This window comes from Bos indicus, chromosome 1 (assembly GCF_029378745.1).
Source record: "Bos indicus isolate NIAB-ARS_2022 breed Sahiwal x Tharparkar chromosome 1, NIAB-ARS_B.indTharparkar_mat_pri_1.0, whole genome shotgun sequence".
NCBI classification, from domain to species: Eukaryota; Metazoa; Chordata; class Mammalia; order Artiodactyla; family Bovidae; genus Bos; species Bos indicus.
In genome coordinates this window covers 59783842-59808110 of record NC_091760.1, presented here as the reverse complement: position 1 = coordinate 59808110, position 24269 = coordinate 59783842, and the positions used below count along the sequence as shown (strand labels likewise).

The following is a 24269-nucleotide window of genomic DNA, read 5'->3' as shown; positions in this document are numbered from 1 at the left end:
GAGATGTTCGCTACCCCTTATCACTGTGTCGCAACGGAGATGGAAAAGCCTTTTTTTTTTTTTTTTAGGAGACTGAGGGAGCATGTATTTCGCTGTGTTTGTTGTTGGGGGGTAAGGGGGTGGTGTGAGATCTGTGGGCATTTGTGTATGGGAGCAGAAAGAATGGAAGCAGTACAACGGGGGGTGGGAAAGAGTATGGAGTACGTTACTGTCTTCCCTGTCTTTGTGCACCCCTGGGGGGTTACCCAAGTTCATTTCTAGCAGGTGGATTTAGACGGGAGTTACTTAACGCTTGACCGCCAGTTTTGAAAAAAAGAAAAAGAAAAAAAAAAACGCTGCTTCCTATGTCTATTAAAGGAAGCTCCAATTTCTCTCTCTCTCTCTCTCCCCTCTCTCTCTCCTCTCTCTCTCTTCCTCTCTCTCTCTCTTCCTGTCTCTCTCTCTCTCTCTCTCTCTGCCCCCCCCATCTCTCTTCCCCTCTCTCCCTCTCCCTCTCTCTTCTTTTTTTCCTCTTCTAACCAGACAGCGGGAGGGTTCCTGGCTCCCAGCCAGCCCAAAAGCCTCTAAGTGTTTTGCACTTGTTTCAGGGAGTAGCTGCCCGGGGATTTTTCAGCATTTTCACTAGAGAACAAAGAGTTCTTTACAAAGGGAAGGGGTGGTGGGGGGAGTGAGCTTAATGTCTGATATATGTTTTTCTATTTTTATTAGTTTTTCGCCTAAAAAGAGAGACAGGAACAGAACATTCACTCTATAAAGACACAAAGACATTCCCAAAGAAATCCAGTTATCTTTTCTCCCCATCACCCCAATATATATATATACATAAAAAATAAAAAGGAAAAAGACTAATTAAGTTGGATATGTTGCTCTTTTCTCTTCTTTTAATCTTTCTAAATCCGACTTTTCTTATGCTCACTCCATGGTATTTTTTTCTACTCACAATAAAAGTTGTTCAGGATACATCCTCTCTTACTATCTCTTTTACCCAATTCTGGGTCCCTAAAATCCTGTGGGGCAGAGAACAAGACTCCACAAAATAATCAGTTTAGTGGCAAGAACATCTTCTACTTTTGCCACTTGAGTAAAAAGTTAACTATGGGATTTGGGTTCCCAAAATACCAATGGGGTACATTAGTTCATTCGGTCTCACAAGTTTTTGCATCCGTTTAAAAGGTACCGCTGTGTCGCTTGTCAGTTATTAAGACAAGGTACTAAAGGAACAGATATTTGTATTATATTTTTGTTTCTATTTAATGATGTAAATGGCAAAAAAAAAAAAAAAAACCCAGAGAGATTACTGCCCATCCGTGATCTACTAGTTCAAGCGAAATATAGTCTAGACAGAGATTTTTCTATGATTCTGATGGCCACGTAGCTTTGCGTGTTCTCCATTTGATTTTTCTGCCTATGCATGTGTATTTTCACCATAAATTTGTGTTTGTAGCAAACATTCCAGAGTGCTTATCATTTTCAAATTAATGCTCCAACAAAAGAAGAAAGAAATCATGTGAACTGTCTGTGCAAAATGTGTAAACAATTCCACCTTTTATATATGCTGTACATTTATATCTTTATACTAACATCCTTGAATTGTAAACTCAATGTTTTCTTTCTAAAAGTTTTCCTCCTAATGTGTTTATATTTTGATTGCTATTTGAAAATCTCTTTAGGATACTTAATAGACACAAAACTGAACAAGGGGGAAATTCACAAGCACCACAAAAATCCTTAAATATATACTATAGGCAGTACCTAACTACAAATAACTATTTAACTAAGTGGAAACCAGCTACAACAGTTGTTTCAAGGTTCAGAAACTCTTTCCTTTCCTTTTATTTTTTTTCATCCACTGAAAATATAATCTGTTTTTGTCCCTGGGGTGGGAAACTGTAGGGAAAATATAGATATATACATTGTTCCATATATTTAGAATACATTTATGTAACTACTTCTCAGGGATGTAATATATAACAGGGCAGAGAGTGGTGTCTAGTCAGTAAACCCTTCTGGCTGGGAGGTGTGAGCGCCTTATGTTTGAAGTAACTTGATAACAAGGAGTCTTTTCGGAAAACCTTAGTGTGTATGTGTTGCCTCAGTAATGACCCATCAGAGAAAAAAACAAGAGCTAGGTGGCCAGTGTTTGCACTTGAACTCGCTAAAAGACATTAGAATGAGGGGAACTTTTGGCAAATCCAAATTTCTCTAGGGTAACTCACTTCTTATAGTGTTTTGCCTTGAGACTTTTCTGTATTTCTGTAGAGATTTTTAATGCTCTTAAGAGTGCTTAAGGAGAAAAAGATCTTTAAAAAGAAAGTCATTAAAATAAGAGAAAAGAAACTCGGTCTTGAAAAAGTTTTATATTGAAAGCAAGAGCTTTTTTTTGTCTCTTCTTTTTCCCTTTTGACTTGTTTCTGATTTTTTTTTTCTGTCTTGAACTCTTTTGTTGCCATGGGCGTTGTGTTTGCATTTTTGTTTTCTGCTTGTACTTTTTAGGGGGTGTCTGTTTTTGATGTGACCAAAGGGGTTTATGGAAGAGACAGAGGGGCTCCTGAAGAGGCTCATATGAAAGCTGCACCAGCCCCTCTCGATCCCAACTCAGGCAGCTCCTATCAGCCAGTCGTGCCGCCAGGAGTAGGGAAAGGTGATAGCTGTCATTCTGCGATTCTTCGTGCATCTGACCTGAGAGTAACACATTCACAGTCAAGGAGAAAAGGGAAAAAAAATAGAGGAGGAGGAAAGAAAAGCTCTTTGAGCTGGAATACACTGGCTCTTTCTTCCTGTAGGCAATCCGCTCCAGTTCTTGGCGACGTGTCCTGCACTATCAGATATCATATGACTTTTTATTTAGATTCCTTTTCGGAGAATGGCCTGTTAGGACTCTGTTTGTTTTCTTTTATTTAATTTCCCTCTCCCTTCACCCGCTAGTTGTGTGTATCTGTGTGTGAGAGAGTGTGTGTGCACATGCATATGTGTGTGCAATTTTTATCTTTGTTTCTGTTCTGTTGATCTGATGCTTTCTTTAAGGACAAAGCTTTAATTATTTCAGTATACTGGTTTAATCATTTGCCAAAAAGAAACCTCCTTCTAGGCGTTTTGGGGGGTCCATTTTTAGACACGTCCATTAACATATGAGGCTAGAGATCCGAAATGCTTGCTGGTCCTGGTCGGTGTTTAGCCCACTCTCTCACCTTCATTTCACCCTCCCCCTCATCAGCATGCACAATAGTATAAGTTAGGAAACACCTGTGCTGAGTTGAGAGGGAAATTAAAGTAGAGGCAACTTCTTCAAATCTGCACTCCTAGTTTCACTTTAATAAACTTTTTTTTAATATCGTTTTTTGGGTTTTTTTTTTTTTTTTGGCACCCTCTGCTGAGCTTGAAAGTGTCAGAAATACTGAACGATGTGTCTGTGGAGCTTTTCTGAGGCCAGATGAGCACCCCTGGAAAGTAGAGCAGGGGCTGAAAGTCATTCAGAGACTTACGTGAGAAATTTAAATAAGGTCTAGGAGATCTGTGGGCCATGCAGGGTTTGGTGATAGATGATAAAATGGAATACTTAGGGACACTCAGGAGGAGAAAGAGGAAAAATTCCCAGCCAGGGGGAACAGGCATTCCTGCTGCAGTAATTAGGACTTTAAAACCCGTATTTGATCCAATTTTTATTTTGTGTAACTCAAAATTTAATAGATATGTGATTGCCTTCTTCTCCATGCCTGCTATGAAAAACAGAGGAAATATACTGACATTATTCCTGGGTTTCTCCTGTATTTTTGATATATTTCTTTTTCAGTTTTCAGGAGTTCGGATTTTAGTTAGCAAAAGTAAAACATAACTTCTCTAGATATGCAAGAGTTGTCTGTGCATTATTCTTATCAATGCATAAGTTATGTATACATAATATATCCTGTTTGTATCAAGATTTTTTTTTTGTATAGTAATAAACACGACTGCCTTGAAGGTACAGATGATCATTAAATTCTTTAAACTCATAGTTTTTAGTTCCTTGTTACTCTTTCCAAAATTATTTTTTTTATAGATCTCCAATTTCTACTGCCTTATCTTAGCCCGAGGTGGATTTTGTTGAAACTTAGAGCAAATTTTATTCCACCTCTTTAAGAGTACCCAAAAGGGAAGAGAGAACTATTTTTCGTTCAACAAAAAATTTTAGAAGCCCTTTTTTTCCCCAGCGGAAAACTCCAAAACAGCTTTGTCTCAGAACGTTAAACTTGGCATGGATCAGAAATGTGAGTTTTGCTTTGTTTGAGGAAATTTGTTTTTGAAACAACAATGTTATAAATATTTTTAAATTGTCTGCTGAGCATGCGCTGTATCTGACTTTATTCATAGTTTTAAACACACACCAAAGTGCAGTCTTCTGAATGGCCACAGGTAAGGCTGTTGATTTGTAAGATCTTTCTCAGAGCCACCTTCTGTGAGTCTACTCAGTTTTCCAGAAGGGAAAAGGGCAAGAGCTGAGTTTAGACCTGGATTCCTTTCTAAAAACCCTAGAGCAGAAGTAGATTCCCCCTTTAAGGCTTGCACATTATACTTAGGGTAAGTACTATTCAACTTTCCTTTCTTATGGGAGTCGCCTGCCTTAACTTTTCGGCTTAATACTAGCAGAGTGAAATAATAAAAAATTGAACTCAGTGAGGTATTTGACTGAAGTAGAAAATTTTTAAGAGCATCTATTGTGCATAAATTTGGGGATCCGAGAATTTGCCAGTGAGATGATAGCAGCTCTGTGCTTACAGAACAAGGATGTGCTAGTCTGAACATGTCTGATCTCATCTGGAATCGAAAGCTAAATCTAAATCTAGGTGGGCCTGTAATAATACCAGAAAAAGAACACATGTATCTTTTGTGCAACCTTTTTTTTTTTTTTTTTTTTTTTAAGCAAGGCTTCCAAAGGGAGTGACAAAGAAGTAGGTTCTCCTCTTGCTGAATCAGTAGTCATACTTTGCTCCAGGAAATATATATTTCCAGTTGTTTTGTGTTGTTTTGTTTCATTTTCTTGTTGTCATCCCTGTGGAAGTATATTCTTTCCTGTCGGTGATTGTTAACACTTGCCATTTTTCAGAATGCTTTATCTCCATTAACTCTGTTTGATGTTTCCTCACTTGCTTACCTTTTTCAAGTCTGCGATGACCCTCTCAGGCTTTGCAGTTCTTATTGATTCTTGTCAGAATTTATTTATTCATTAGCTGTTTGTTATAGTTATGGTGGAGATAATCTCATTTTTCAGGCCTTTATAACTATCCAAATAAATTTCATTTTGAGGTGAAATTTCTCATAGTTTTTCTTGACTCAGAACTGAACTTGTCTTGTGTCTTGCAGAGGCTTGAAGAAAAGCCAATTAGCCGTTTTTTGAGAACTAAATATTCTAAGAAATGCAAATGTAATTTTTTACAAAATACATATTGTGCATCTATGCAGTGCTTTTCTATTTTTTTCTTTCCATGATTTAAAACAGAACTTGAAAATTAAAAATATTTTTTAAAAGAAAAAAACCTGCCAGGTTAATTTGATACTTTAAATGCCCAATTTAAAATAATTCAAAGTTTTCATTTCTATGTAACATAGCATCTTTCAATGTCAGTCAGTAATACTTTGTGCAAATACACATACAGACACACACACTCACAGCTTCACTTTACATTTATATTCATTCTATTTTTGCATAAAAGAGGATTAGCATTCATCCAAACTTTTATTAATTTATTACATTTTAGTATTTTTCTGTAATTTAAAAATCCAACTAACTGTTGCCTCCCTCTGATGATTTAATATGTGTATATACTTATTACTGTCTTTTTTTATTCTAATAATTTAGCTTAACTTATAGTCTTTTTATGTCTTACATACCCTTGAATCCTATGCAGCTATATTAACATTCAGGTTTATTCAGATACGATTTGCTTTGTTCCATATTAAAAAGTTTTTTCTTTTTTTCTCTCTCAATCCAGTAAGACTATGGCTATTTTTTCTTATATATGATTTCTGTACGTCTTCAGTATTCTGAAGAAGGAACTTTGTAACCTCGTGATACCCTGGAAAGCTTTCACACAAGTAGAAGTGATCTTTACCTTGCTGCTCCCCACTCTGTTTGCTGTCACTGTACCGCCCCTCGCCACCAGCAACCCTGAAAAAACAAAAGTAATAAACACGATATGATAACTTTTCTGATCATAGAACCAGGAAATACCAAAGAAAATTGTGGCATATGTAGGAAAATGCCAGGTGCTTCCCCAGTCAGATCAGCTGTTTTTGTACTTTTTTTTTCTCTCTCTCCTGAATTTTGTTTGTGACTTTTTTGGCTTGCTGAAGCATATCCCCATAATCTTACGAAGCCACAGCAAATTCCCAATGCCACAACAACACTGTGCAACTGGGGAGAGCCCAGAAGAGCTGATCCTGGGTGGCTGCAGACTTCCCCAGCGATGATGCAAGGCAAGAGGAATAAGTAGGCTACTCTTCTCTTTGCTTCTTACCTGGGCTGCCAATGGGTCAGGTAGAGTGAATTTTTTCTGTTGCTTTCCCGTCAGCTATCTGGGGCTTGTCTTTCTATTGCCAATGGTTTTCTACCTTTTCCCAGGTATGATTTATACAGCAGAGCATCCCATTTTTCTTTTATGTTGAAACATGGAAAGCTTTGGAGATTGGGAAGGGCGAAGGAAAGAGGCTCGGGGAAACTGGAAAGTATTCAAAATGGCATCAGACTCAAAGCTGTTTGGGGGGTCTGTAACTTTTCAGTTCTCCTCAGAGTCTTTAAGAGGTTGAAAGGAGTGAATGGGATAACTATAGGGTACAAACTGTGATCTAACTGATTCAGTAGATGGAGCTCTTCCCCCTAAGTCTGTATTTAAATTAACGTCCCACTCTGGTGTGTGGGGCTTTCTGTTTCAAGGTGTGTCATGCTACACACGGAAAATCAAGGGCTTAGATTGCTAGAGAAGAGATTTCGTGACTCTTCAAAAAAGAGTAAGCATGTTGCTCCGAAACACGAAACAGCACAGGGGAGAAGTAAGGATGGGGTGGGAAATGAAGGTTATATATCTAAATTTCTCCCTATGTTTGTTGATGTTCTTAAGTGTGAAGTTAAATCATAACAGTTTTTATAAAAGTGATTATTACTGTAAACGTAGAAAGATGTATTGTAACATATAGGATTTGGACTGTGTTGGTTACAAATCTTCCAGGCTATATAAACTGTGCAGATCTCCTCTCATTTGATTCTGCAAAGGAATCTTGATACTGTAATGCAGTTGTTTCATCCAATTAGTCTAGGGAACCTGGCTGAAATGTGACAAATTCTGAATTGTGACAGCACAGAGGAGGGCAAAGCAGCAGTGTTAGGACGGTTCCTTTATGGAAGCCAAAATATTTTCAGCAATAACTGAAAATAGATCTTCAGTATATCTGCTTTAATATGGAAAGAACTACTTGTTTATTTCTTTTTAAATCAATTGAAATGAATAATGGCATAAAATTTGCATCGGTGTTATATTATTCTCGGTAACAATAGGATAAGTTTGATCATGTCCTTCCCTGGTAGCGGATGAGAAGATATATGTATTCTGTATGTAGTAAATGATCTTTCTTAGTGGGATGTCTTCTCCCAGATTGGAGATATTACTGAATATCTCTTGTAAATCTTGATAAGATCATTTGGCCAAAGTAGAACTGGGCTTGGCTTTAGTACCAAAAGAAATAGCATTTTTAAGGGACTTGGATTTCCTTTGCATACCACGTGTCTGAGTCCGATACAGTCCAGGAAAATAGAGAGGATGAGACGAAATTATTCCTAAGCAGCCGCCGTAGGCCAAACACTGAAACAGTGCCAACCTGGACCAATCAGGCCAGCTTCTCAGAAGATACATGCTTTTGTCAAACACTTACATGAAGAGAAAGAGGGGGGAAGCCCTTGAAATTGCATTCATATGAATGATTCTTCCCTAATTTCAATAAAGTCCATAGCAATAGATGCAAAATTTTATTACTTTTTTTTTTTCTTGAAAAGTAGAAAATGTCAGTTTTCTTGTCCAGCTAAGGATCTCCAAATGCTGTATTCTGACATCTTTTGAACAAAACTATCCTTTTGAATTTAACCAAGTGAAAAACTTCTCACAGAGAGCAAAGAGTAAAATTGATGGAAACTCAAAATCAATTCCAAACCCATTTCTGGCATGATGAGAATAACATTTGTGCTGTGTTTAAAGCAGTTTAAAACAAGAAAATGATAAAATGATCAATATACTTAAAGCCAAAAATAACCAGGAGAAAACGATCTGTAATCCATTCCTAGACCTGAAACTCTACACTTTTGATTGAACATGAAAATAAACAAATATATCTTTTATAAGGTGGCATTTGTAAGCCTTATAATATAGAGAAATGATGAGATGCCACACTTCAACTCTACTTAAGCTATGTTTTCAGAGTTTAGCCAAAAAAAATTTTCTAGATTTAAACTATTGTAGATTTATTTATTTGTACATACCCTGACCATAGAAAGAGCAAAAGTTGAGGAATATATAGAAGGTCACAGTGGTCTGCATTGCCACTTCACAGTCTATGTATATTCTTTATCTTGAAAAAAATGAGGTTAAAGCTACAGCAAAAAATATTTTAGGCTATTGAGAGTCAGTGAATTAGTCACTGTGGACAGACTGAATTCTCTTCAAAAATACCTTGACTCCCAACTAATTTATTAAATTCAACACACACCTAAATATGAATCATGTATATTTTATCCTTACTGCTTTACTATATTGGAAGACTAATTTGACATCAGTATATTTCGAACCTATGGATTCCAGGTCAGTGAAATGCCACTTTCCAGGTTTCTAAAAACCTCTCTAGACTTAAGATTTTGCCCCAAAGAATGATTTTCTACCAGTCTTTCCAGAGTCATTTGACTGGCTAGTTATTTATTGATCAGATAAAATGAAATTGTCCTTCTGGATGAAGAAATCCTGGCTGAAAAATTAAAATGACAACAAATCACATAAGCACATTTAATTCCGTCGACCTAAGGTGCAGTAGGAATGATGATAATTCTAATGAGCACTGTGACGAATGTAACGACAAAGAAGCATGCTTGATTACATCAGGAAGAGTGACCTCAGTGGCCAGGGTCAGGAGGGTGAGATACAGAAGTCATGACAGAGTGGAAGCTAATGATGAAAGTTATTGGAGATGCTTAAAGCTTATAGCTGGCTGTGGAATTAACAGATACCAAAAAAAAAAAAAAAAAAAGAGTTAATTTTAAAAGTAGATAGAAAAACAGTACTTTTTCCTTCTAGAATCAGAATTTGCTTTTGCAGAGAATTTTAACAACCTCCTAAGCTTTGGCTGTGGCTGTCCAGTGTGATAATAGTTGTAAAGAGCTGTTATGTACATTTGCTTAAAGATTCATGTAAGTGTAATTGTTATAGCAACTTATGCTATTGTTTGAAGTTGAAAAGCTCCGCTTTAAGTGTCGACAAAGCAAGTGTCAGCATCATAGAATCATAATCATGGCATCTTAGAGCTTGAAGGAGCCTTAGATATCTCAATAAGGATGAGTGGATTATCAAACTCTCCAGAAAAGAATACTGAATATCTGGTGCAAGACCATGCAGAATTTTTTAAAATATGTATTTCATATATTACAACTTACATTTGGAAAACACTGTTTAAAATAAAAGCTTGAAAAGCAGAGAAACTGAATCTCCACGAATTCATCTTGACTAGTGGTGCTATACATTGGGTTCTGTAAACCAGTGGTTCTACAGAGAAGAATGGCAAATTTTTGGAAAAGCACAAGATTTTATTTTCACCAGAGGGGCAGGCTGCTCAACAGAAGAAGAAATGCTCTTTGAGCTTATACCATGCTAATAAGAAAATGTAAACAGAGAAACGATCAAACTTTCTCAAGATGAGGAAGGCAAATTGTACTACAATTCAAGTTTTCTAGCTACTACTCTATATCATAAGCCTGACCCCCTAAAACAAATTTCTAAAAAAAAAAAATTCCAGAAGTAATTGAAGAAGAAAGCAGAGTAACCAAGACTTTAGGGTTCCTATTTTGATACCAATAACCCTACTATATATTGGGCAAGGGTCAAATATGTGTGATAAGGATACAGCATTCTGGGAAATGAAAGAAATTGCACCCACCCTGGGACTCCCTGGATACCCTCTGCTCCTGACATTGCTCCCCCTACATGATCCTCCTATCCCCTCCAAGGTAAGCTTGTATCTCATTTCTCTTCTTCCACCTATTCCCACCAATGGAAAAAAAGAGAAAAAGAAAGAAAGAAAAAAATTTTTGAGAAATTGTAGTCAGAAAATATTTTAGAAAGAAGTCCTTCTTTTTAGAAATCTTCCTGTACAGATCAATGTATCTTACCATCTTATCAAAATATGACTTCTAATCAGAAAGTGCTGTGTTAACTAGGCTACTCCTTGTCTCCTAAGCACACACTACATTCCCACACCCCTGTTCCTTTTCCCCCGGTGGTCCCAAGCAGAAGCAATTCTGCCTTCTTTATTTCTACAATACTCTGTCCTTTAATGGCTTTTGTCTTGTCTTATAGATTAGCCATTTGTGTGTTTATTTATAATGTAAGGAACAGGTCTATGTAATTTGGGGTAATGCCCTTAATTTCACTGGGCCTCAGTTTCCACATCTGTAAAGGAGGAAAATGAACACTACTGACTACCTTGTTGGGAAATTGTAAGAATTCCTGAAATGAAGTATATAGAAGGCTCAGCACCATGACTAGAGAGTAGTCATCACTCAATATCATTGTCGTTGTTACTACTACTATTGTTAAGATTCCCTTTCCCTTCAAGCAACAATCACAATTACTTTTACATAATAGGAACTGAATAAAAATGTATCAAATCTTTTTATACAAGTCCATAGGTCCCATTACTTCCTTACAAAACCTTTCCGTTTTTTCTCTGGAAGTTTAGAATAGTCACCCTGGCTGACCTGTGGATACCATAAAAGACAGCAGTATTGCTCACTCTAAACTGTCAGCTCTGCCTTCCCTTTCAGGTTCCCCACAGACCCCCCAGCCGTGCAGGACTGCTCTTTGAAGCATCTCCAGAAGTGTCAGCTTATAGTTCTGGTTCATGTGATTAATGAGCTGGTTATACCTCTGTCTGCAGCCTGAACTAGAAACTTTCACTTTGGAGAGCGGGTCAAGATATCGAATTTAATTTTAGTTGCATCTGTTATAAGCCAATTGTGTATTCATTACATTTATAGATTCCCTCTCCAGCCATATATTTTCATGGCTGTTGAGAGCACCTGAATCTGTGGTGAATGTCTTTAGATTTTACTTTGGGGACCAGAAAATGATACAGTGAGACATTTTTGATAGCTAGCTGTCATCTTTGGCATTTTTCTCTTTTAGTGTCTAATTTGGTATGTTTGAAGAAGGGGGCAAGTATAGAATTTTTTGTCTTAAGTTGAATATGGTCTGATAATTCTGTATCAGTGAAATCTAGGGTCAATGCAGTTCATCTTCACATTTCTGTTTTCTGGGTGTACAACTCCATTCTGTGGAAATGAGAGACTTCTAAAAATGGGGAAATGAAAAATAACTTGGGGCATGTGGGGCTAGAGATATAGCATTACATGTGTAGGGTCAGCTGTAGGCAGGATGGCCTACAAGGTGGACTTGGAATGTGTGCGGACCTGACTGGTTCTTCGGGGTTACAGTGAATAGTGAGAAAATTTAAAGGGGCAGATCACATGACCATAGTCAAGGAGCTCCTGATGGCGGGGTGTATTCAAATCAGGAAGAATGCTGCATCTTTATCAGCCAGAAGTTCCATTTATTTGAGAGCAAGTTCGTATTTGTGAGGGGAACAAGGTCACATTTAGTAGAACTGGTAATTCAATAAAGGGTTCTGACTTTCCCAGAGTAATAGTGTTGGCATCAAGAGAAGAAAAGTTTTGCAGATTTCTCTGTGTGCACTTGCTGTTACTGGTGTTCCTGGTGGGTGGCTGAATCATCCTGATGGCATTCAACAGGAACCAGCTGCTGAGAATATTAAAATGCAAGCATTTATTCCTCTAGAGAGACAGTAGCATCTGCAAAGTTTTCCTATCTTGATAGTACAGATAATCCCAGGGAGCATTCTCTAGTAGTTTTAACTCTCTATTCATTTATACATTTTCATTTTATCATTATTGTCAGTATCTCAAATTCCAACAGGAGAGAAGAATGCCTGAATCCACACCAGGTTGTAGAGACAGATAGAAAGCACTTGGCCAAGGACGTGGGATTGCCTCTTGGGCTTTACCTTGAATTGTGATTCTCAAGAGAAGAAATTAGCATTTTTCTCCCTTGACTCATCTTCACAGCAAAGGGCTACCATACTCTTAGTCTTCAGAGCTCCACCAGCAGGAAGGGAAGGTCTTGGACTTCCCCACCCTCAATACGGACTTCAGTGGAGCTTTCCTTTTTACTTGTTAAACTTGTGAATTTGTTCCTCTCTTCATGTGATTTGTCATTGTCTTGTTTTGTTGAGCTAACAACAACAGTTGAGGGGAAAGGGCAGTGCAGAAAGAAAGTTTGGACTTGATAATCAACAAGGTCTTTTCCATCTCTAATATTTATGAATAATGTATTGAACTGATGGAAAAAAATGTTGAATATGTTCATTATGACTTATATTCACCAGTGTGTTGCCTAGAATATAAAAGAGCAAAGCAGTTGCAGCATAACTAGTTCCTTACAATAAACGTGCTGGTACGACAGAGCTCTGTAGCCTTTCCTATTCCACTGTGTATCGTCCCCAGACGCACGCTCTACATGACTGAGTAGCGACTGCAGACTGGATACAGGATGGGATGACAGCCAGCCCAGGTTCTGTAGGGAACCGGGACGTTCCTTGTGGAGTCTGGGTCCTAAACAGCAGCAGCTTGCTTGAAGGTCTTGACTGAGCAGTCTCCATTAAGAGAAATCACTGAAGCCAGTTTCACATCTCAGACGCCACTCGGGTGCCGTTATACTGCTGGGCTTGCAGTTCTTATCATCAGAAAAGAAACATCACTTTGTCCCTTCATTAAAAAAACAACTAGTATGGGTAACAAGTTTCTTGGCAATATTGCATTCTATTATAAAGTACTAAGAGTGATGGATATTTCAGAACTAAGTAACATCACACTTACCTTCAAATTTTATTTTATATCGTTCTCTATCAGTTTTCTTTCACAATTGTGTTTTGTTTAGGACTTATTAAAACCAAATTGTATTTCCCAAGTATTTTGTGAGATAACATTGTGAAACATTAACCAGAACCATGAAAAGAGGCAAGAAGTTGAGGATATTTTTTATTCACATAAATAATTAGCAAAATAGATAATAAAGATTTAAAGTGATAGCAAAACAGTCTTTCCTTGGCCAAATAACAGTCATGCCAATATTTTAAATCAAATATAGCACCGTGAGCATCATGCAAATATGTACCAAAATAGAGAAGGGCTATCTGAGGTCAAGAACTTAGAGGATGTAGCCCTAGTGTAGAACAGAGACAGCTCCAAGTTGCAGCACTTCAGAGAAAGGTGCAGCAGAAAGGTTTGGCCCATGTCTGAAGTCCCAGGAGGACAGCAGAGAATTGACAAGTGTGTTCTGCCTCAGAGAAGCCTGTGCTTCTTCTTAAGTCAACTCAGAACCAGTAGACTAGCTCTTGTGAATGGTGAGTCCAAGACCTCACTTGTACCCATATCAACTGTTGCCATGACATTAACTCAAACCCATTGTTTCAGCATTATTTATCATTATTACCTTTCAGAGATGATTTTTTTTCTTATGCTGTCTGAAGAGCTAAAATACATCTGAACTCAGGAAGAGCAAGCATAAACTTAGAGCAGCCACATTTACCAATAGTTTATAATGATCTCAGAGGGAGGAAGAAAGAGGGAGAAAGAAAGTACCAATGGAAAAGAAAGAAGTGTAAGATCTTTTTTCAGGAAAGTTGCCTTGCCAAACATTTAGATCAAGTTGCTCAAAAGCAATAATGGCTACACAATTCTAGAGTGGTATAACCTGAGGACAGATGTGACAGGCTTTGTTGTTTGTTTTTTTTTTCATCTCCACCTTTCCTTATAGGACAAATCACTTAACCTGTCTATGTAATAGTGTATTTGTCAAATAAATAGAAAACCATCTATCCTCATCTCCTTCACAGCGGTATTGCTAAGGCTGATTGTGCACACATATATAAATGTATATATTATAGCTATCTATTTCCAGCAGGGGAGAATGATTTCAGAGTAAATGAATCAGGAGTTTATATATGCATCTGTGGTGAAGGTCAATCACTATATTTTTTAAGATCTCTTCTGCTAATTACCAATTGTTAAAAGTGTTAGTGGCTCCGTTTTGTCCGATTCCTTACGACCCCATGGACTATAGCCCTCCACGCTCCTCTGTCCATGGAATTCTTCAGGCAAGAATACAGGAGCAGATCGCCATTCCCTTCTCCAGGGGATCTTCCCGAATCAGAGGTCAAACCCAGGTCTCCTGCATTCCAGGCAGATTCTTTACCGAGTGAGTCACGAGGGAAGCCCTACCAATTGTTAAAACACTTGAAAATGATGACCAAACCTATATCATCTCCGTGGAATGGAAGACATTTTGAAAACTAAGTGTAACTAGACTTAGTTGACTTATAAAGTCAAATGCATTTCCATCTACTTATGGACCCTAGTGGCCTTACTCAAGGCAGTACAAACCTGTTAAGCAAAACAAAAGATACCTTTTTTAAGAAAAGTCCTAAATCAAGGTCTAGTATCAAAGTATAATTCTGGCTGTAGACATGAACTAGTTCTCTATATTAGACACGTTTTTTAGAAAATGGAACAGGGATACATAGTTAGGAGAGGGTCAGCGTCAGCCCACACAAACATCCCAGGCATCTGCCCAGGCTCTTGGTCTGCCCCTGCAAGAATCAGGCTCAGTATATATAAAGCCCCTAAGACCATTGGGAAAGAGGCCACATTCATCTATTCGGTACTGCTGTTATTCTTTTGATGTTCATCTTGGCTATTTAATCTCTGCTTTCTATATACAGACCTCAGTGGAATGATAATGACGTGAGGAGGGCAGGTGAAGATAAATAAATGTGATTTTTTAGACATGACCATTACCCTCTAATAGCTTTTCTCTGGCCATTCCAAGCATCCAGGAAAGAGAAACTTAGCTTCCACGGAGAGTGAAGTCATAGCTCCAACTTAGCATAATGAGACAGACAGACAGAAAGAGAGAGCAAGTACACAGTTAGTGAACCCAGCAAGTTTCTACTGGGCTAAGACCAAGTTCTCCTGTTTCCTCTGTTTTTTCCAAACTGAAAAGACTTATTGTGGTAATTCACCTGTTTTCTGAGCCCATATGCACATGCCCAAGACCTGCTCAAGGTAAGGCCAGAAAGAAATCAGGGGTAGGACTTATATGCAGGAAACTCAACTTCTTTTTCATTATTTTTGCTTGTTTTTCATTTTTCCAGGGAAATTTGTGTTTTTATGTTTCAATTCCCCAGTCATTGATATCCTAGGCATCTTTAGATTGTAACAGAAGTGGGGATTAGAGGCTGTAACAAATGGAGCAGAAGCCAGCACAACTGCAATCTATTAAACATGTTGGCAGACCATTCTGATCCTCCCTGCAGAATTCAGTTGCATCTGTACCCTAAGAAGACAGGGTGAACTGAGAGTTTTGAGAGTGGCGGTGCATCTTTCTTAATTTAGGCCTTGGTGACAATGGGGCTAGAATGCCTTGGTGGAAACAATACAGCTAGAATTAAGACCACCTTCCTGTCTGTACAACCTGCGCTGTCACACTGAGCCCTGCACTCAGAAGGGCCCTCAGTGTGGTTTAATGCGCTGCTGTTGTTGTCTTGAAATTCTTAATGATTTTTAATAAGGGATCCTGCATTTTCATGTTACCTTGTGCCCCACAGATTACATAGCCGATCCTGCCTGGAACTTATCTTTTCCTAGCATGCCAAGTGAAGATATCAGTCACATATCCTCTTCTACTGAAAATGAACCTCTTTCTCAATTTCTCAGAAGCTAATTCTTGCATTCAACTCTGAAGATTTCTATCTGTACATTATGTTTCAGAAGAACGCATCTCTCCTTCTTTCCTGCAAACACCTCAAGCTGGTTATCATCCAGATGGTCTTTTGTTGTCATCAGAAATGTTGTAGTGGTCTCAGCCAAATATTATTTTTGCTAGAGATTGATACTTGGGAGAAATAGTTGTGGTAATGAAGTATTTGCCTGTTATTGAATAGTTAAAATAGACTTCAACGATTCAGTGGAGATTTTAAACAGGACATCTAGCATAGACTAGGAGTTTCCATCCATTGTGTGATCAAACACATCCATGTAAGCTAAAACAATTTTATGTCCCAGCTCTAGCCTTGCCTTCAGGCTCTCTCAAGTTCCTACCGTGGCTGCTGCTGTGTATTCCACATCTTTCTCATGACCCCGTCTGCTTTCAGCTCCTATCAATCTTTCCTTCCTTCTTACCCAAACAGGCATTAGGAGGAGGGAATTCCTCTCTTTAATCTACATACAACATCTAATGAGAATGATTCTGTTGAATTTGGTGCTTTCACACCCCTGCCACCCCCTTGATGAGTGTGAATGGCAGGGATGTGAGGTCATGACCAGATCCCATACAAGTGTCTGCATGTGTCTTTAGTGAAGGTTGGTAGGACTAGGTCTTAACCAGAAGAATTCAAAGCTCCTGACTCCCAGCCAGATATACCCTTGATGGTTCAGGGCATCCTCAATATTCCCAAAAGATATATTCTAGATGACTGGTTTGTAAACCGGTTTCTAAGCTCCCATCATCAGGTGCATGGGCATGCTAAGTCCCTTCAGTCGGGTCCGACTCTTTGTGAGCCATGGACTGTAGCCCACCAGGTTCCTCTGTCCATGGGATTCTCCAGGCAAGAATACTGGAGTGGGTTGCCATGCTTTCCTCCAGGGGATCTTGCCGACCCCAGAATCCAACACGTGTCTCTTCTGTCTCCTGCATTGGCAGGCAGATTCCTTACAACTAGTGCCACCTGGGAAGACCCATTACCAGGAGGAGGAGGAAATATGCCAGAGGAGCTAGGAGCTGGGAGAAGGAACCTGACTGGCCACCTTAAGTAGCCTCCATGAGGCTACTTAGCCTCCCTGAACCTGTAAAACACTTCCTAACACTAACAGTGTCTCCTGGGTTGCTGGAGCCAACCCAGAGAGAGGCTTACCTGACACAAAGCCCCACTCACAGCAGAAACCTAGGAAAGCGAGCCCTTTCTACCCTTCCTGCCTCCTCTCCTGGTGTGCTCTCTTCCACACCTCTGCTCTCCCTCCCTCATGAAAGGAAGGCGGGCAGAAAGAATCTGATGGAGAAGTGGCAGACTGTGTGGTCTCTATAAGTTTAAATTACAAGTGATTAGAATAACCTTGATTTGCCTGAACCAGGTAGGCTGAAGTTTGCAAGTTTCAAATCAGCTGATCTCCTGTCTAGTGACAACACACCTGTGGCACAGAGGAAAGCTGAAAACACGACTCAGAGACCATAGGGTCTCTCAAGAGATTTTTCAGTGGTTCACCAGCTCTGGACAGGGCCCTGAGCAGAAAATGCTAAACAGATTGAGTACTTTTGGCTCATGGCCACCCCCTTTTTCCTCTCCTCTGCCTCGGGGACCCAGGGTCCTTGCGTTTATCTGATTTTTTTCCTTCAACCTCCCTGTTCCAGAATTATCCCTCTCCCCGCCACCCCCTCTCCCCAGCTCCAATTCAAAACTACTTTACACTGAGGTAACTCTCTGGGGATTGAAACCATCAGAGCACCCAGGCATGAGGGGTTCAGCCACACTAAGATACGTTAGCCTCACTGAAGTGCTGGAAATTGAACTGTACCTCATTAACAAGGGGGCTTGTACTCCTGGCCCCAGGGAGGTGGCCTCTCTTTGAAGCCAGACTATCTGCCTAGAATCAGTTGTGCCCTGATACAGCTGTGCCCACCCCTCTGCCTCTTTATCTTCGGTCACATATGTGATACGAACTCAGAGAAGCCAATTTTCTTCCTGGGAGAGAAAAGGGGGTGAAAAAATGCAGGTTTACATGGTGAATAATCAAACCTGGGATGACCGCAGAGGGTCTCTGTCACAAAAACATGCTGTGATGTCATTTCTTTATATAAAAGTAGGTTTCTACCTTGGAGAGCCAAGGCTCTAACAGGTATAGTTATGAACATAGTGTGCATAAGTTTAAAACCCCACTGCTTTGAGATTGGTCAAGACTCTTATCTCCTGTGAACTCTGAGCATTTTGCAAATTTGAATAATCAGTCATCTTGAGTTTTCCTCTTTTGCATAGGAGGGTATGAAGGCTCATATGGGACATGGCTTTTTTTTTTCCGGGTCAACTGAGCAGCAGAGCTGAGTTTGGGGCCCCTGGCCCCTAGGGAAGTTTAGCTTTTCTATCTGAGAACTGGGGGAACTCCTAAGACCTCCTCTATCCACGGCTGCCAGCTTCTCCATCTTCTAGCATTTCTCTTGACTAGTTGTTGTTCCTGTGATGTTAGAGAAAATGTTAGCAGGAGAATCAAAGGGAGGAGATGGAACATTAGGGGAACATTAGCAACTATTGAAAAGACATTTTGACCTATTTCTGTAGTTATCAATTTAATAGTATTTGTTGCCAGGAAATGCACTGATGGCAGGTGGGAGGTTGGATTGCACTAGCAGCCTGCTCTCAGGGGCCCTCCAGTTTCAGGAGGTGGTAATTCTAGTTAATAGAAGGGTGAACTTCAAACACATTTTAACCAAATCAAATTGTAGCGGGAAATATCATATTACTGATGTTCAAGCCGACTCACAGCTGGTAATATTAGTCAGTATATAGGCCCCAAATTCTGACTTTTCAGCGTTTTCAGATATGTTTTTGGCAGTGAGAGAGTCCCCCCGGCACATTGTTATGTAGGAATAGGAGATTTTTAACTAACATAGAAGCTAGCCTAAATGAAAAATTCTTTATTGTTGTTAGACTTTTTATAAGATTGTCAAATATTCAAATAATATGTAACCAAGCCAAACTTCAGGTGGTTGATAGGAAATCTCCTAGAGCCAGGAGTTTTAATTTTTTTGTTGTTGTTTTGGTTTTTTTCTATGACATGTTGGCAAATGATAAAAGCAATTCACTCTGCTAACCAGAGATGCTGGGCAGAGTTCCCCCAACACTGATTTCATGCCATGAAAAGCACAAGGCACAGAAAAGAGTTCAGGCTTTGTGTCCTACCGCTCAGATTTGAATCCCAGCTTAGCCTCTGCTAGCTGTGTGACCAGAGGATGCTCACCTAACTTCTCTGAACCTTAGGCTCCTCACTAAGAAAACGGGCAAAATATCAACCTCTCATAGTTAGCATGAGGATCAAATGAGATGACATATGTAGAGAAATCCACATATGAAGAAAAACCGATGAGCATACACCAAGTATTCAAAGATGATCATTATAATCATCTACCCTTTTTGCCTCTGTGGTTTGCAGTTTTTTTTCCCCCTATAAAATGCATGGATTTTAATATGATAATAAAATGCAGCACTGCTATAGATGCCCTGCAGACTGGTCTGGTCAGTCCTTTCTGAGTGAATAGCTATTGGCCACTTCACCTTAGGCCCAGTTAACCTAGACTCCGCTTTATCAGCCTTCACTGGGTTCCTACAGTCAGACCACAAGACACATCTTAAGCAAATCAACTAAACCCCTTGATAACACAGACTCAAGGTAAATGAATAGAATCAAGACGGCAGATCACATGGCAGCTAGAACTTTCCATGGCCCTTCTTCACCTGTTCTACTCCAGCTCATCTTAAATTAGTAGAGATATCAAGCATCTTTCTGTGGGACTGCCTCCTGCCCAGATTTCTTTTTTTTTCTAAACTTTCTCCATGTGCCCGAGTCTCCGTTTTCACAGAGATTAATTCTGATTTGGTTCGCCTACACTTTTGAAGCTCTAAAAGCTTTCCATTGTGGGCAGATTGTCTCAAATACTGTATTTGAGGATGGAAAAAGAAAACTCTGCCCAAATGTAAGCACCATTGAATCAAAGAAACAGTATTTTTTTTTCAATTGCATTCTTTGAAGATCCAGACAACCTTGAATTCTTTACAAAAGGCACATCAGTAAAGCCATCCTTCCTTTTAAAAAGACACAGAGAGAGAGAGAGAGAGACCAACTACAGAAAGCCACTATTCGTGATGTAAAGGGCTAGAGTGTCCAAGAGGAAAAAAAAATGGAAAAAGAAAGCAATTCTATAGATAGAACCCAGACCTAGAAGTCAGGGTACTCAAATTCTGTTTCCTGCTGAATGGTAACCTGCCTTCTTATGTAATCCCAACCTAGCTGCCACACCCCAACTCCATTGTCATTGTTTCTAGGGAGCATGGATTCTGACTCACCCACCTAAGGTGAGGTGAAGAATTTCATTTGCTGCTGTTCTGAAAAACATTGTGATTTCTGTACCAATGGCATTCTGCATGGGCAAAGTGTTCTCCTCACTTGCAAGGAAGAGCCCTGAATTGTACTTCCCCTTACTCTGATGTGGATAAAAGACAGAATTTCTCATAATTCTATGGGAAAAAATATGATGTCTTTGTAATGCCAACTTAGAACAGTGAATTAATAATCACCTGAATATCTAGGGCTAATGCAGAACCACTGACCTGGCCTAACATCCGTATTGATTCCTCTTTCAGCCATGCAAGTTCTTGGTCAACACTGATTACAGGACAACTCAGTGTGAGAGGTGCTTTGATAGAGGGTACATATCCCTCCCTTCATAGATAGCTAGCCCCTCTGTGTACTGATGGCTGGTGCCTTAAAGTTTGGTTCCAATCCCTTCCTTTCCTGCTTTGAGAAACTTTAGTCAATCTATGGAAGGGCTGTTTCATAGCCAAGAGGTCTTGCTTCTTCTGAACTGTTAAAGCACTTATTTAATGTCTTACTTGGCACTGATTACATACTGTCCTACACCAGGATATCACTCCTGTGCACTCCTATCACTGCACAGTAAACTCATAAATACAGAGATTGTATTTATATACAGTTTGTGTCTCCTTCAACACCTAGAATGTACCATCAGAAATAAAAGGTACATAGTGAATAATATAATTTTAATAAATGAAATTAACAGTAGCATATAAGTATTTGGCAACAAACTAGCATTTCTAAACTCCATAAATGCCAACCCAGAAGGCAGCTTACAGAGTTTATCATTCAGTTATATCTGTAAAGCTCTAGGATTTTTCCCCAACTTAGTATTTATAGGTTTCATTCTTCCCTCCTCTTCACTAATAGCATTTTCACATAGTAGGTTTTTAATAAATGATTATTGATTTATCAATTAAAATCATAGAATAAAGCAATAATTTCCCATTTCTTTATGTTGAAATACTTATTTTGATCCCCATCTACACCTTTATTTCAGACCTTGTCAACACTTGCAACACAGGTATCTTCAGATTTCGTTCCACATAGTACCTGGCTAAGGCTTAAAAAATGGTCATGAGTTTTAATTTGGTTTCTTTATCAGGCCTCTTACAGGGCAGAAGAAAAATCTTTTTTTTTTTCTGTCTCCTGTTCCTCATAGGAGTGTTAAATAGTTGAATGAGACCTAGTCTCTATAAAAGCATTTTAATTTCTGGAACAAATGTAATATCAGATTCATAACGTCAGATTGAGGAAGCTTTGGCACCCCGGCACACCAAATGATTGTGAACATCACGTGTGTTGAGCTTCTGCGTGGACCTGAGGGGTGAAGGTTTATTACGCCAAGCTTTTACATTAGGTGCATATGACCTATTAGGCGCATTCACTGTGTCCTCTGCCCAAATGAGACAGCCGATTGCTTAGAGCCTGTCCGGCCACGCAAAAGCGTCACCATCACTCTCCAACCTGATTTGATCCTCCACCTCAGCCACACAAAATGATCTGAAACCAGTCAGTTCCATGCTAGGTCACAGATTTCCAAATTAGATACATTATTCCAGTTTTGCCTTCGTTCTTTCTCAGAGAGTCTGTCTCGCAGAAAGCCGGGGAGCCGTCCCAGGCTAGACGTTCTGTTGAGTCATGTTTACTGTCCCCCCTCAGAAAGGTTCCAAAAGCAAATGCAAGAGGTTGCCGAATGCAGGGACATGTGGCGGGCATGCTACTGAAGTGAGAGGCATAGCACACACCTGCTTTTTGGCTGTGGCAGGCCATCTTGACTGTGCCATGCCACAAGTTAGCATTTTGGATGAGCAATTGCCATTCTGTTGTTTTCTTCTCAACACATGGTGTTCAAAAACAGTTAAAAGAAAACTGTACCCATTTGCTCATCCCAGAAATCTAAAATTTCAAAGAAGCGTGCCAAATTAATTTTCACATAATATTTTCCAAGCTTTTTCTTTGCACTGAGAACTGCTATTTCACTTTTTGAACTCACAGTGTCCCGGCCTGAGGTAAATAGGTGCAGTTTCTCTTTAAATGGCATTAAACATATCAAAGCAGGATTATATCTGTCACTGTCTTTTTTTTTTTTCTAATGGAATCAAAATCCTTCAGGGAGTGTCCCAAATCCACATTAATGTCTTTGAGTGCTAATGTTTCCACTGGGACTTTTACATTAGCAAAATACAAGTGTGTGGATTTCCCCCCCCCAACACCCCGTCCCACACTGCTGTCTGTCAAGAGAGAGCCGACTGACTGCACCTCCGTTACTCTCCTACTCTCCGTGGCCTTCACCTCACCCCCATCAAGGTGGTAGACGAGGATGCTTTCTTTTCCACCCTTCCCCTCCCCTGTGTGTAACGACACCCCAGAAAAGCTAATGTGGATGCAGGTTCCAGCATGGGAGAATCTTTGGAATCCCAGCTGTGAATTTTACTCAAAAAAGACTAACAGCAGTAGCCATCGTTACCACCTATTGAGGGCCTATCACACCTTAAATTTCACCTTTGGTTCTGACCGTGGAAGAAGCAGACAAACCCCTATGACTTCAGGACCATGCCATCAACATTTTTGCTGTTGATTTGGGGATATTGGTCATGTGTCCTTATTACGGCAATACAATCCCAGTCTACCTCAGTGCCTCCTTTGTTATTTCTTTCACAAAGTAATTAAAACGACATGCTGTCAATCATGATTATCAAGTGGCAGTGAGAGGTTGCGGTCGATAAATAATAATTTAAATTTAAATCATGCCATAGTAAATGATAAAAAGATTCTCACATCACATTTCATCTTAGTTGTACCTCTTCCTTGCATTCGAATATACCCTGGGAAGTTACAGTATTTCGAGAATAGATTTGTTTACAGTGTGGGGTGGGAGGGCTGGAAAGCTCTACAGTATTACTCTCCAGCCCCTGCCCAGCATCTTCCTTCTTTCAGCGCCATCCTGGCCACAGAAAGCTTGAGTTCTGCAGCTGATGCTCTGCAAGAGCCATCCCTGGAGAGCTAGGAGCTGAGAGCTTCTAAGCGGGCTCTTCGCATACTTTCACTTTCTGGAGCACTCTGGAGCTCGGCACTACTTCCTTAGCAACTCTTCCTATCCCTCCCTCTCTTCCTTCCCCACTTTTCTTGCCCCCCTCTTTCTTTTTCTACCCCTCAAGCTTGATCTGGAGTGTGTGTGTGTGTGTGTGTGTGTGTGTGTGTGTGTGTGTGTGTGTGTGAATGGTGGCTTGCAATGGGGAGGAGAATCTCCTAATGCCCCAGCCTACCACGAGGAAAGAAACTCGGTGTTTTTATTTAAACAACCTCTCCCCACAGCTAAGCCTTCATATGTGGAAGAAAAACTCAAACCTTTTTCCCTTCCCACACTTTACGAAGACAAGGTAAGCAGAGGCAGTGATAATGTCAACCCTGGATTGAAAAGGAAGCCTTTATGCACAAACTCTGTGCTCACCTTTAAATTTTTTTCGAGGAAAAAAAAAATCCCTATGATTGGCAATTATTGGAGAATTGATTGTGCTAGATTTTTGTGGGAATTGTGCATGTTTTTCTGATACTGAAAGAGTTTGGGGATTTTTTTTGTTCATTTGTTTTTAAGCACTATTTTTACAAAAGCTTTTCAGTGCCAGGTAGACTGTCTTCTATGGCTGGAAAAGAATACCCTTCTGGACATGAGTCATTTGAATTGTCTACATGTAATATTCTTTTTTGGTGGGTCCAATGTCAGTTTGTTCATGCTAGCATATTTAAATGTCAAGGTGGTAGTAACTGTGTG

General features: G+C 39.5%; 1 protein-coding gene across 49 annotated transcripts in view; it reads left to right on the top strand.

Annotated features, from left to right (window-relative positions):
* Positions 1–24269, top strand: part of ZBTB20 (zinc finger and BTB domain containing 20) — an 863676-nt gene that overhangs the window by 708605 nt on the left and 130802 nt on the right. For 2 of the 49 annotated variants that reach the window (XM_070794623.1, XM_070794159.1), the window contains exon 1: positions 42–23877. The exons of the other annotated variants lie outside the window; for them this stretch is intronic. The gene's annotated coding sequence lies outside the window, so the exon portion shown is untranslated. Of the gene's footprint in view, positions 1–41; positions 23878–24269 lie in introns of those variants that run through there. 49 annotated transcript variants of the gene reach the window in all.